Below are 12720 nucleotides of genomic sequence, written 5' to 3'. Positions count from 1 at the left end.
TTGGGAATCGAACCCGGGACCTCCAGAACGGTAGCCGAAAATGAAATTATAGTAACTTTAAACATAAAGAGTAAATCCACTCACGAGTAGGCATAGGCTATAAAACTTGAAGTTTGAAGCCTGAGTAGGGTCATGATGAGCGGTGTTGTATAAGCCGTAGCTAGATTTCAGAGTCACTTGGAAGTAAGGTAATTCAAAAAATGGATCAAACCGATTTAAAAACATCAAAAAAAAATTTACTTGTCTAAAAAAAATGCATAACTTAAATAAATAATTTGTTTTAAACCACAAATTGAAATCAACTACTTGTACTTATTGAATTTTTTTTATTATTTTTAAGGCAAAACATATATTTGATCATTTCATTAATTGATTTGACAGTAATTTTGTGGTAATATCTACCCATTTTTAACCGCCACTATTTTTTAAATTATTAACTTATTTGAATTTATTAAACTTACTTTTTTCTTATTGGGACACGTGTTTCGATGCATTCCGCATCACTATCGGTTATGTAACACATATTTGGTGTTTGATAATGATGCGGAATGTATTGAAACACGTGTCCCGATAGGTTTTAAGAAAGAGTTTTAAATCAATATAAATTTAGGTAAAAAATATGTTTTATGATTTTCTACTCCAGTTATTATTTTTTTACCAAATTTGGATGTTTTTCAATTTGTTCTTCTAAATTTATGTATGTATTATTTCTAGTCTTGTTCTCGTGTTAATGATTTATCAAGAATTGGTTCAATGTCTATTTTCAATACTTCCATTTGGGTATCATTTAAATTTTTATAAAAAAATAAAAATATAAGAACCCAATTGAAAATAAACCACAAAATTAATTACCTCTTTTTCAATACAAGATATTACATATCAAAGGTGGATTATTTGTTCTTCTTTACTTAAAATAATTTTTAAAAAAAATTAAATAAAATAAATTTATTTATAGTCTTCTATTTTATTATTTCAACTAGCTATACCCGGCCACGCTTTGCTGTGGCACAGTCTGGTCAAATGGAAATAGAAAGCACACATTTCTAATGTTTCCTTTCAAAATACTTGTGAATTAATTAAAATACTAAAATCTATGAAACAACAATGCAATCCTAAGGGACTGCAAATGTCAAGAAGCACGCTGTCCGCCATGAGCAATATTTTAGTATTACGTGTGATGAAGTTATATTCAACAGATAGCGCTGCAATTGCGGTAAAAAAAACTGTTAAAAAAAGCAGATTTTTACCTGTCATAGGTGTCGAATCAAACCACGCGCGTATTCGAATGCAAAATTGTGTAAATTTTTTCAAGCAATTTGCGATTTAAGATTTTAAACAAACGAAAATTTACATTTTTATTTATTTAGATTAATTTATGGTAATGTAGAATATCCCCCTTGAAGTTTACATTTTTAATGATATTTAGGTGTATTTTTTTATAAATGAATTAAACATGATGTTTTTATCCTATAATAATTTAACCATATATCCATGTGTTCATCAAACTTTTTTAATTTATATGTGTGGGCATGTTATTTTAAGGAGTGTCGCAAATACAACATGTTATTTCATCCCAAAATATGTGTTTTATTTTACTCAAGCCTATTCTAAGCGAAATCTAAACTTCTGTGCTGCCTTAACTTGATGTGGTTAACGGTCCATCGTGTAGGGATCTTCCTCTCCCTTTCTTCCCCTCCAGGCTACCGATCACACCCAGTCGTTCCAGGCTATCCTCTTTGCTAGCGCAACATGTCCAAAGAACTAGAGAATCTGTCGTGTACAGAGATTGGCCAGAGTCAAGCCATCCAAGTGTAGTTCCTGGCGTAGTTCCTCAAACTACGGAGAAGCTGCGTGATTAGTTATATAACTAAATATTGTAAAAATAAAAAAGGAAATAAGAGGAGAAAAAAGCAAGAACAATAATTAACTAACCAACTAACTAACTAACCATCACACCGCTTCTCCGCAGGGGTAGGCAGAGATAATAGAACGCCACACCACTCTGTCTTTGCAAACATTCTTCGCCCCTTCCACGTTCATGCATCGACTCCTAACTTGACCTCTTTCAAGTATTTGGCATACCTGATCGTGCCATAATTAACTAAAATTTAGGAAATTATTAAACAAACTAATCGACCTTAATTAATAATTATTGTTACCTTAAATGTAAATATGAAATGTGGAATATAAAAACTTCTTCTTCTAACCCTTATCCACATCTAATGGTGCATAGGGTATTGCATCGTATTGACGCAGTGTTATCATCAGCGTTACTTACGTGAAGGCAAGTTGATCACTCCTGAGCCCCAGGGTAATATTAAAACAAATGTTACAGTGTAGAATCACCTATATTTATTTTCACCCCCCCCCCCCCCTGGGAATCGAACCTGGGACCTCCAGCATGATAGCTAAACAACGCTAAACATTACACCATGGAGGCAGAATATATATATATATATATATATATATATATATATATATATATATATATATATATATATATATATATATATATATATATATATATATATATATATATGTATATGTATATATATATATTTGTATACACGTGTGTGTGTAAAACTTAAATGTTTGCAAGTACCTACACAAATTACTAATAAGTAATTTATAATGATTAAAGAAAACACTTCGTTTTTTACCACTTGAGTTTTATTATAGACTACATGTTTCAGAAGTTAAACTTCCATCATTCAGGTCTGTATAATAACATATACATATAGTTATTATACAGACCTGAATGATGGAAGTTTAACTTCTGAAACATGTAGTCTATAATAAAACTCAAGTGGTAAAAAACGAAGTGTTTTCTTTAATCATTGTAACATGTCTTACCACAAAGTTTATGCCGAAACAGTAAATAAAAGTAATTTATACATATACCATAAACAGTTTTTTTTTCTTTCTTATTTCACAATAACCCGCAACCATTTGTGATATTTGGTTTTATTTATTTACGCGTGATGGTCACAACTTTTAAACAATATTTATTTATTTATTTAATTATTGAACGGCTAATGCATTTAACATAATACATATATAGTGTTTATGCTATAAAAACACACTAATAGAGAAACAAAAAGTCTTAAACATAAAATAATTATAAAATAGCAAATAGTAAGCACTGGTAAATACACGTCTCCTTCACACACTATCAGCGAGCAGCGAGAGAGTGAAACACGACGTTTAAATTTATCCATCCATAACATGGAGAAGAAATGCTGAGAAAGTACAGACTTCAAGGTGGATAACAATATATTAAATAAATCTACTATCAAAAGCATTGGCTAACATGTGAATCTTTAACTGTGACAACCGCCATTTTTTATAATTCGCCGCTTGCGAGATTACGAGATCGACCCCGGTCGCTGTTCTTCGCAGAGAATTCACAAACCTTACATCACGGAATTAAGTTTACCGCATTCTAAAGTGAAGGGAGGTAATTTATTTAACTATTGATATATTTTAAATCGTGATACAGTTAAGCGAGGGTTTTGACCCCAGCGGGACGAGGTGTACACACATGTAGGTATATTCACACGAACTTTTGCCCCAGATTATTGTAATTCACAAAACTGGTTATTGGCGATTTTAAACCCTACAGTGACTGTGAATGAAACGTGACGATCAATTGCATCTTAATGACTTTTTAAAATAATTAAATCCGTTACTTAATTCGGTTTTTTTATTCGATTATTTCAAATTAAACGCGCCAATCATGTAAAAATTTGGTTGGGTATTACGTATTCCTATGTATTTATAGTGGAACTTCTTACAACGAGAAATTCGCATAATGAGCAAATAAAATATGAAAATGTTACTCCCTTAAGGGGCTTTATTTCGCATAATGAGTTACTTTATTTCGCATAGAAAGGTCAAGTCCCTTTTTCACGACATTAACTTGTGAATCGCGCCAGAAAACAAAAAATATTTAGCTTAACGTGTAAAATTCCGGAACGAATTATGCTCGTTATGAGAGGTTCCACTGTATTAAACAATTTGACATCAAATACTAAAGCTGAAAAGAAATTTAAAATGAGAAAAAGAAACAAATAAGGTAAACCTCGTTTTACGCTGTGGTTCCGTTCCGAGAGACATAGCGTTAAAGAATCGGCGTTAAATGAACACAATATAATTGACGATATAAGGTTAGGTTCCGAGTCATAATTTAAAGAAAAATCCAACTTTATTTATTACATAGCCTCTATATAAAATTAATTTTAATTGTATGTAACAAATTAAAAAATTCGTTTACAAAATTAATAATATCTTGATATAATTACTGATTTTAAAAAAACGATGGTAATATCGCTCACTCCTTTCAAGAACGTCATAAATAAAAAAACTTGATTTTTCAGGAGGACGTTTTTAAAGTTTAAAAATATAACACAATGTATTAAAAATAAATATCAAGCCACTTATTGACCTTTTTACTGTGCAACAGATCTTTTTAGGTAAAACCTGAAGGTTTATTTTTCCATTTGAACAATATTTAGTATGTTTAAAAAAAAATTAAACAATACCTTTTATTCAAAATGCAAAAACAACATTTTCTGCCCTGTAGCGGGTAAATATTACGTTAAAAATATCCATCTTTTGCTGGGATATAGTACATTTTCTGGTCATTCCGAAAACATGCACAACTGAAAATTGACGATTTTTGATTTATGACGTTCTTGAAAGGAGTGAGCGATATGTACTTTATCTACTCTACATAAAATAACTTCTAATACTTTTATCTTTAAATAAATATCCATATTTCCACCAATTGAGATATCAATCAAAATCTCTATATCATAAACCGGCTTTAAAATATTCGTATAATTATTTTTGTATTATTCTTATAATCATCTTTGCCGTGCAATTGAAGAAAAAATACTTAGGATTCCACCGTCTATTGTGGCGGTTTGTATAAAATTCTCTTACACAGTCAGTGATTATCTAACGTGCGTGGGAAATTTTGCGAAAAATCGAGGTCACAGAATTTGTTACGGACAGAAATTTTACTATTTCTTCGCAATAAATAATAACAGTTATTTTTCTGAAAAGTGACATTAAAAACACGCGTTTTCCTTACTTAATTATATAGACATGAATATAATAAATATTAAAATGTCTCAACTTGATATGAAACCTCTATCGTACCTCTTTATATGAAAAAACACGTAAGCCCAGGGCTTACGACCTGGCTTGTTTAAGCGATCACTTTATACACTTGTGTAACGTTCACCATTCTGCCCATTATTAAACATCCATATTGCATTAATTCTTGAAACCATATCGCTCACTCCTTTCAAGAACGTCATAAATCAAAAAACTTGATTTTTCATGAGAATGTTTTTAAAGATTAAAAACATAACACAATGTATTAAAAATAAATATCAAGCCACTTTTTGAACTTTTTACTGTGCAACAGATCTTTTTAGGCAAAACCTGAAGGTTTTTTCTCCATTTGAAAAATATTTAGTTTTTAAAAAAATAATAATTAAACAATACCTTTTCTTCAAAATACAAAAACAACATTTTCTGCCCTGTAGCGGGTAAATATTAAGTTAAAAATATGCCTCTTTTGCTGGGATATAGTACATTTTCTGGGCATTCTGAAAACATGCATAACTGAATATTGTCGATTTTTGATTTATGACGTTCTTGAAAGGAGTGAGCGATATATGCAAGAGGTCCCAGGTTCGAGTCCCGGGAGATCAAAAGAAGTGGTATTTTTTTCTCACATTTATTTAATATTACCCTGGACTGGTACCTGAAGCGCAGGGACTGAAACGATCAAGATGCAGTGCCCTATGCATAACTGGGTACCGATAAGGTGAAAAGAAAAATATATTAGATATTTCGACATAAAAAATGAATGTTTTGAATATTGAAAGCATTAACTTTGTGGATCATATTAATATATTATTTCGAGAAATAAAATTACTTTGTGTTCTGATCCACTCACATTTTTATTAACCAACTAGTTTCGGCCGAAACTAGTTGGTTAATAAAAATGTGAGTGGATCAGAACACAAAGTAATTTTATTTCTCGAAATAATATAAAAAAATGAAAGCTGAAAAGAAATGTAATTCGTGAAAAAGTAACAAATACTGTCCCACGAGCGTAATGTAACAGTTACACATTAGTTCATACCTCTAATGCATAATGATATATAATGCATAAGGATAAGGATACATGATGACACATATTCCCAGTCCGTAATATAATTCCCAATGAGTAACATAAATATATTACTTTTATATTATGAAACAGTGTTATATGAGGTAACCAAAGACATAACTTAACAGTACAGGAAAAAATATAACCAAAACATCAAAATTAATATTTTGATTAATGTTTTACTTAGTAAATACGACTATTTCTTAAAATCTACTGTGACACGTGTTTCGATGCATTCCGCAGCATTTTCAAACACCGCACGGTGTTTGAAAATTATGCGGAATGTCTCAAAACACGTGTCACAGTAGATTTTAAGAAATAGTGGTATTTACTAAGCCAAACATGAATTAAAAATGGATAGATTTTACCACAAAGTGACTGCCGAATCAATTAATGAAATAAACATTTTGTTTTGAAGTCTTTATCCAGTTAATTTATTTTGCATTTAATTTTTTTATTCAAACTTCAGACAGTTCGTTATTTTATGGTATTTTTAATCTGGCAAAAGCCATTTAGGGTTACTGTGAATGTACTAAATCCAATGTCAATAGTGTTTCTTAAAGTCCGCCATTTTCAGGGATATAAAACAAAAAAAAATATTTCATAATAAATTGTGAATTTTCTAGTTATTGTAAAAACAAAATATTTACCTTTATAAGCGTCGAGTGTTAAATTCCCAAATATTGCAAAAAAATTAAATAATATTTTAAAATTGGTTTGAATGATGAATTTGCTGCAAAGTAATTAAAGATGAGATGAGATCAACGTAGTACAAGATCCAATTATTTCACGTAGTTATAAAACGCAGAAAGTTTATTCCCTTTCGATTTTTCTGCTTAATTTTGACCCTTTTTTGTGTGTCCGAATTCCGGTATATAAATACTAGATATCGATTCATTTTCTTCTCAATAATTATTTGTCACTGTTGGAAATCTCTAATTTTCTTCATGATAGCCTTCAAAGTGTGTGCATAGTAAAATTATTTTTTAAAGATTTTAAAAACAGGAAGGAATCCAATATAAAAAAATACTAGGTGTAAATGTAGATGTAAAGGTAAGAGTGTATGTCAGGACTGAAGATTGTGGCGTTCCATCCTATCTGCCTACCTCTGCGGGGAAATGGCGTGATATTAGTAATAGTAGTAGTTTATTTTAGATGGGAGTTGCATTTATTATTAACCTTGCTTATTATGTACAAGGTTTGTAGATCATTAAGTGGATTTTTGTTTCTTCTAGCCAAGAACATATTTGATTTTATTCTGTGTTGGGAACAGGAAGGATAAACTAATGTGGGCTAATCAAAAACTTCTCTGCATTTCCTCATTGCTGGGGAAAACCATGTAAAACTCCTCAGGAGAAGCCGGACTGTTGACTGTCGTCAGCAGACCTTCCGTTCTACTAGAAGAGGGTAAGACATTTATTCTTAGATTAACATGTATATAACCGCTTATTTCCCTCCCTTCAGGTATCCTTCTCATCCTGGCGAGCAGGAACCCAATTATCTACAAACTTTGAGTATTTTTTTTTATAAGTCTATCATATTTTATAATTAAGTAATATTATTTAATTACTTTGAAATTGGCAAAAGCAATATATTTTTTATGCAAAGCCATTACATATTTAAAAAAAAAAACAGGTATACAACTCATTTAATTTATTTTTTAGCATTTTAATGTCTTAAATTTTTTATATGTGTAGGATTTATGTATGATACCATAGTATTAATCGTAGTATTAAATCCAGCGTTTGGTGATACAATACTAGTGGTAAACAAAATGTTTTCTAGCCCTGATGTTGATAAGAGGTCGTGGTAGATCGTGGTGAGTGTTGGGACGGTACAGCGCGGAACTCGAGACGGTAGTGCCCTCCTCAGTCACATCTTAGTTGCCGTCGCGGCGTTACTGCCTTCAGCCTTGACTTTGCGAACGACGATCGGCTGGATCTGCATTTCACTAAGGTAAGACATAACGCTCACTCCTTTCAAGAACGTTATAAAAAAAAACTTGATTTTTCAGGAGAACGTTTTTAAAGTTTTAAAATATATTGCAATGTATTAAAAATAAATATCAAGCCACTTTTTGAACTTTTTACTGTGCAACAAATCTTTTAAGGTAAAACCTGAAGGTTTTTTCTCCATTTGAAAAATATTTTGTGTATTAAAAAAAAATATTAAACAATACCTTTTCTTCAAAATGCAAAAACAATACTTTCTGCCCTATAGCGGATAAATATTAAGTTAAAAATATGCCTCTTTTGCTGGGATATAGTGTACATTTTTTGGGCATTCTGAAAACAACGCGCAACTAAAAATTGTCGATTTTTGATTTATGACGTTCTTGAAAGGAGTGAGCGATAATTGATTTATTCATGGTTCACAAACAATAAAAAAACATAACATTAAATAAAATACAGTGAAACACAATGGATTATTCTCATGATGTGTTATTATTGGCTAATAAATTAATATGAAAAATCACAAGACTATCGGTAACATTTTTATTGTAATCGGTAGAGAGGTGAGGTTTAAACTTTAGACATTTTAATATACGTCATCGGGTGTGTTGTGTATATGCTTTAAAGAGCTGTAATAGTAGTAGTATGGATTCGTTTCTGTGACGTCATTCGTTACCAACTTACGAAAACAACGTTTTTACGAAGAAAAACGATGAATGAAAATATTGATTATATCGGTTGGTATAAACTCAAAACGAGTATTACACAATCATTTATAGGTCGCATATGTTAAATTTGATATTCCTCCCGAGTGATAATACCCTATTCATTCAAGTGTTTTTCATCAATTAAATGTAAACACAACAAACTAAAAGAAACAAGTAAAAGCACAGGTTAAATACATACATAAACAAGGAAAGAATATTCCAAAATAACTATATGTTAGACATTTATTACCTAAGTTTGTTTCGATTAAAAATTTTGCTTAAATTATTTATTTAAAAAAAAACAGATCTAAGTACCTTCTTCTTTTAAACGTATAACTCATATAGTACATATTTGCACTGTAATTTTTTTTCATCTTTTTGTTTTTTTTGTTTTCTGGAGTATTTGTAGTTTATATTAGCAATTTTAATCTTATTTTATTTCTGAAAATATCTATTGTATTCTTGCTAGTGCCCTTTACAATAACCTAAAATATGTTTACCCACACACAAAATTAAAAAAATAAATAAAAAGAAAAAGCATACACAACATTTTTTAGTGTGTTCAAATCCTTGTTCACAAATCAGGGTTTCTGTACTTAAGTGTCATGCCAAAACGTAAAAGAAAAAAATCAGAAGTGGAGAAACCCAGTTATGTGAACAAGGATTTAGAATCACCCAAAAATATTATGAATAATCTATAATTTATATTTGAAGCACTAACTTTGTGATGTAAATTTAAAATGTAACTTTGTTTTAAAATCACTTTAAATAAATTATTATATCTAACTTAATTATAATGTTAACCGGTTTCGAAGCTAACCGCTTCTTTATCAAGACTGATTAATACTAAAACACTATCTACTAAACAATATTCAAAATATTTTGACGGTTAGGGAAAGAAACTTAGGAAGCTTCTCAAGTGGCTTTATTTTTTTTGTGTTGATTGGCAGTCACAGTCAAAAGGGATCAGGGATGGTGAGTGATTGGAAACATATTGAATAACAGACTTTTAGAAAAATCATTTACTTGTGTATTTATTAATTGTAAATTATTATTAATTGCCATTTTATTTCTAATATTTCGAAGTTATCTAATTTAAGTCCTCTATTACATGTCGCTCACTCCTTTCAAGAACGTCATAAATCAAAAAACTTGATTTTTCAGGAGAACGTTTTTAAAGTTTAAAAATATAACACAATGTATTAAAAATAAATATCAAGCCACTTGTTAAACTTTTTACTGTGCAATAGATCTTTTTAGGTAAAACCTGAAGGTTTTTTCTCCATTTGAAAAATATTTAATTTATTTAAAAAAATAATCAAACAACACCTTTTCTTCAAAATGCAAAAACTACACTTTTTGCCCTGTAGCGGGTAAATATTAAGTTAAAAATATGCCTCTTTTGCTGGGATGTAGTACATTTTCTGGGCATTCCGAAAACATGCACAACTGAAAATAGATGATTTTTGATTTATGACGTTCTTGAAAGGAATGAGCGATGTGTGTAATGTATTTAGATCTTTATTTTTATCAAATGAGTAATTATTTTCTATTAGGTGATTGGGAAATTCAGAGTAATTATTATTATTTAGACATCATGTATGCTCTTTATATTAAAATTTCTAGAATATAATTTATATGAATAATCTATATTTAGAGATATCAGGAATAATATATATATTTTTTAAAACCCTTATCCGCACTCCAATGGTGCATAGGGCACTGTGTCATATTAACGCAGTGTTATCTTAATCGTTTACACATGAAGGAAAGGTGATCAGCCCTCCGCCTCAGGTACCAGTCCAGGGTGATATTGAATAAATATGACAGTGAAAAAATCACTTATATTTATTTTACCCCCCTTGGGAATCGAACCCGGGACCTCCAGAACCGTAGCCGAAAATGAAATTATAGTAACTTTAAACATAAAAAGTAAATCCACTCATGAGTAGCTATAAAACTTAAAAAGTTGAAGCCTGAGTTTGAGAACGATTTTTCTACTCCAAAATGCAACACCGAGCAATTTCAGCAAACCTTCAAATATTTGGCAATCAAACATTTTAATAAACTCCCTAAAGAAATAAAAAAATAGATGATATAAAAATCCTTAAGAAAAAAATTAAAGCTCCATACATTTAAATCTTAAAAAATATATAAAAAAACTATTATATCTTTTATTATATAACATTAAACCACGAGTTTAAGTCCCTTTCCAAGCACAAAAGCACAGACTCTTTTATGGAGAGGCACAGCGAATCGAAATATAAAAGTTCTCCATATGTATAAATGATTCAAATGTTATTATGTTATAAATAAAATGTAAATATTTTAAATGAATAAAAAATAATAATAATAATAATAATAATACATGTTTAATAATAATCCTTTTTTTTTCTCTACTTTACGCATGTTTGAGTTATCGCACCGAAATATCACTGATTGTTAACTTGGCGTGATGGATCATGGTGTGATGGTGTAATTATGGAAATAATTCATCATTAGAATCCAATGTTACGTGTCACTGGGCGGCCTAATTGCCACTCTAACTAGTCCATTGCTATCACGACATTGAAATAATAATACACTTAATTTTGTTGAGGTAGATCCAAAATTCTAAATGACGCACCATTTGCTATTATTATTCCAAGAGAATTGTGAAGTGAAGTTCTAGTGATTCAAGAACAACGTTTCAAAAATGTTTCAAATATATATATATATATATATATATATATATATATATATATATATATATATATATATATATATATATATATATATATATATATATATATATATATATATATATATATATATATATATATATATATATATATATATATATATATATATATATATATATATATATATATATATATATATATATATATATATATATATATATATATATATTTATGCATAGAAATTCCAAGAATTCGAGTAGTGTGGTTTTCAATAATGGGTGGAATTGGTGAATTTTACACGTGTGTAAAGTGATCACTTAAACCAGCCTTTGACGGTCGTCAGCCCCGTAAATGCCCAGACTTCTTACCATATTCTTCTTCATCTTTGATAAGATGTAAAAAAATTCCAAGAGAATATATTTTCATTATCTTAAATAACTAACTAAAGATGTTAGGATTATATCATGCGTTCTATTGTTTCTGCCTACCTCTGCTGGGAAGTAGCGTGATGGTTAGTTAGTTATTAAGAATCCCATTAGGTGATCAGTATTAAAAGGTCATGATTTTTACTTTGAACGTTTTTCATGCCGTGTATTAATAACTCACAGAGTAGTGTGGCGTTCAATTTTCTCTGCATACCCCTGCGGGGAAGCGACGTGATGGCTATTTAGATTTTATAAATAACTCCTAAGTGGACAAACCCAGATTTGTGAACAAAGATTTGAATGTACTTAAAATAGTGTGAATATTGTGTGTGAGTACTATCTACCCTCTGATTGCAAACAGCTATATCAGGTATCAAACGTTTTGACCAATATCACTAGTCTGTTTTGGTTGGTTGGAAGATAATTCTTTTTAGCAAAAAGCCCGCCAATATACTGGTTTCTTTTCTGTACATGAAGCTTAAATAAATAAATAATGAATAATATATTGAATTTGAAATATTGAATTTAAAAAAAAACTGTCGAAAATAACAAAAAGACAAACAAATAAATCTGATAGATCTATTGATATCAAAGTTCAATCGTTTTCAATTTAGATTAAGTTAAAAACATAAACTAATAGCACATAATTATGTTTTTAAATTACAAAAAAATAAAACTATGAAAACATGCAATTATTTCGTCAATATTATGGACGGAAAAAACTCGCGTTTAATCTTCACTATAAAAACGTTTGATATTTGGTAAAAA

The 12720-nt window shown here is 29.8% G+C and overlaps 1 protein-coding gene across 1 annotated transcript in view; it reads left to right on the top strand.

Annotated features, from left to right (window-relative positions):
- The first annotated feature begins 8032 nt into the window (after positions 1 to 8032).
- LOC148305152 (glucose dehydrogenase [FAD, quinone]-like) overlaps positions 8033 to 12720 on the top strand; it is a 51287-nt gene continuing 46599 nt past the window's right edge. The window contains exon 1 of the mRNA XM_088267225.1: positions 8033 to 8143. The gene's annotated coding sequence lies outside the window, so the exon portion shown is untranslated. The remainder of the gene's footprint in view (positions 8144 to 12720) is intronic.

The sequence above is a fragment of the Brachycentrus maculatus genome, unplaced genomic scaffold (genome assembly GCF_059751285.1).
Source record: "Brachycentrus maculatus isolate JH-2025_06_01 unplaced genomic scaffold, ASM5975128v1 h1tg000285l, whole genome shotgun sequence".
NCBI lineage: Eukaryota > Metazoa > Arthropoda > Insecta > Trichoptera > Brachycentridae > Brachycentrus > Brachycentrus maculatus.
This window is presented reverse-complemented; position numbering and strand designations above follow the sequence as displayed.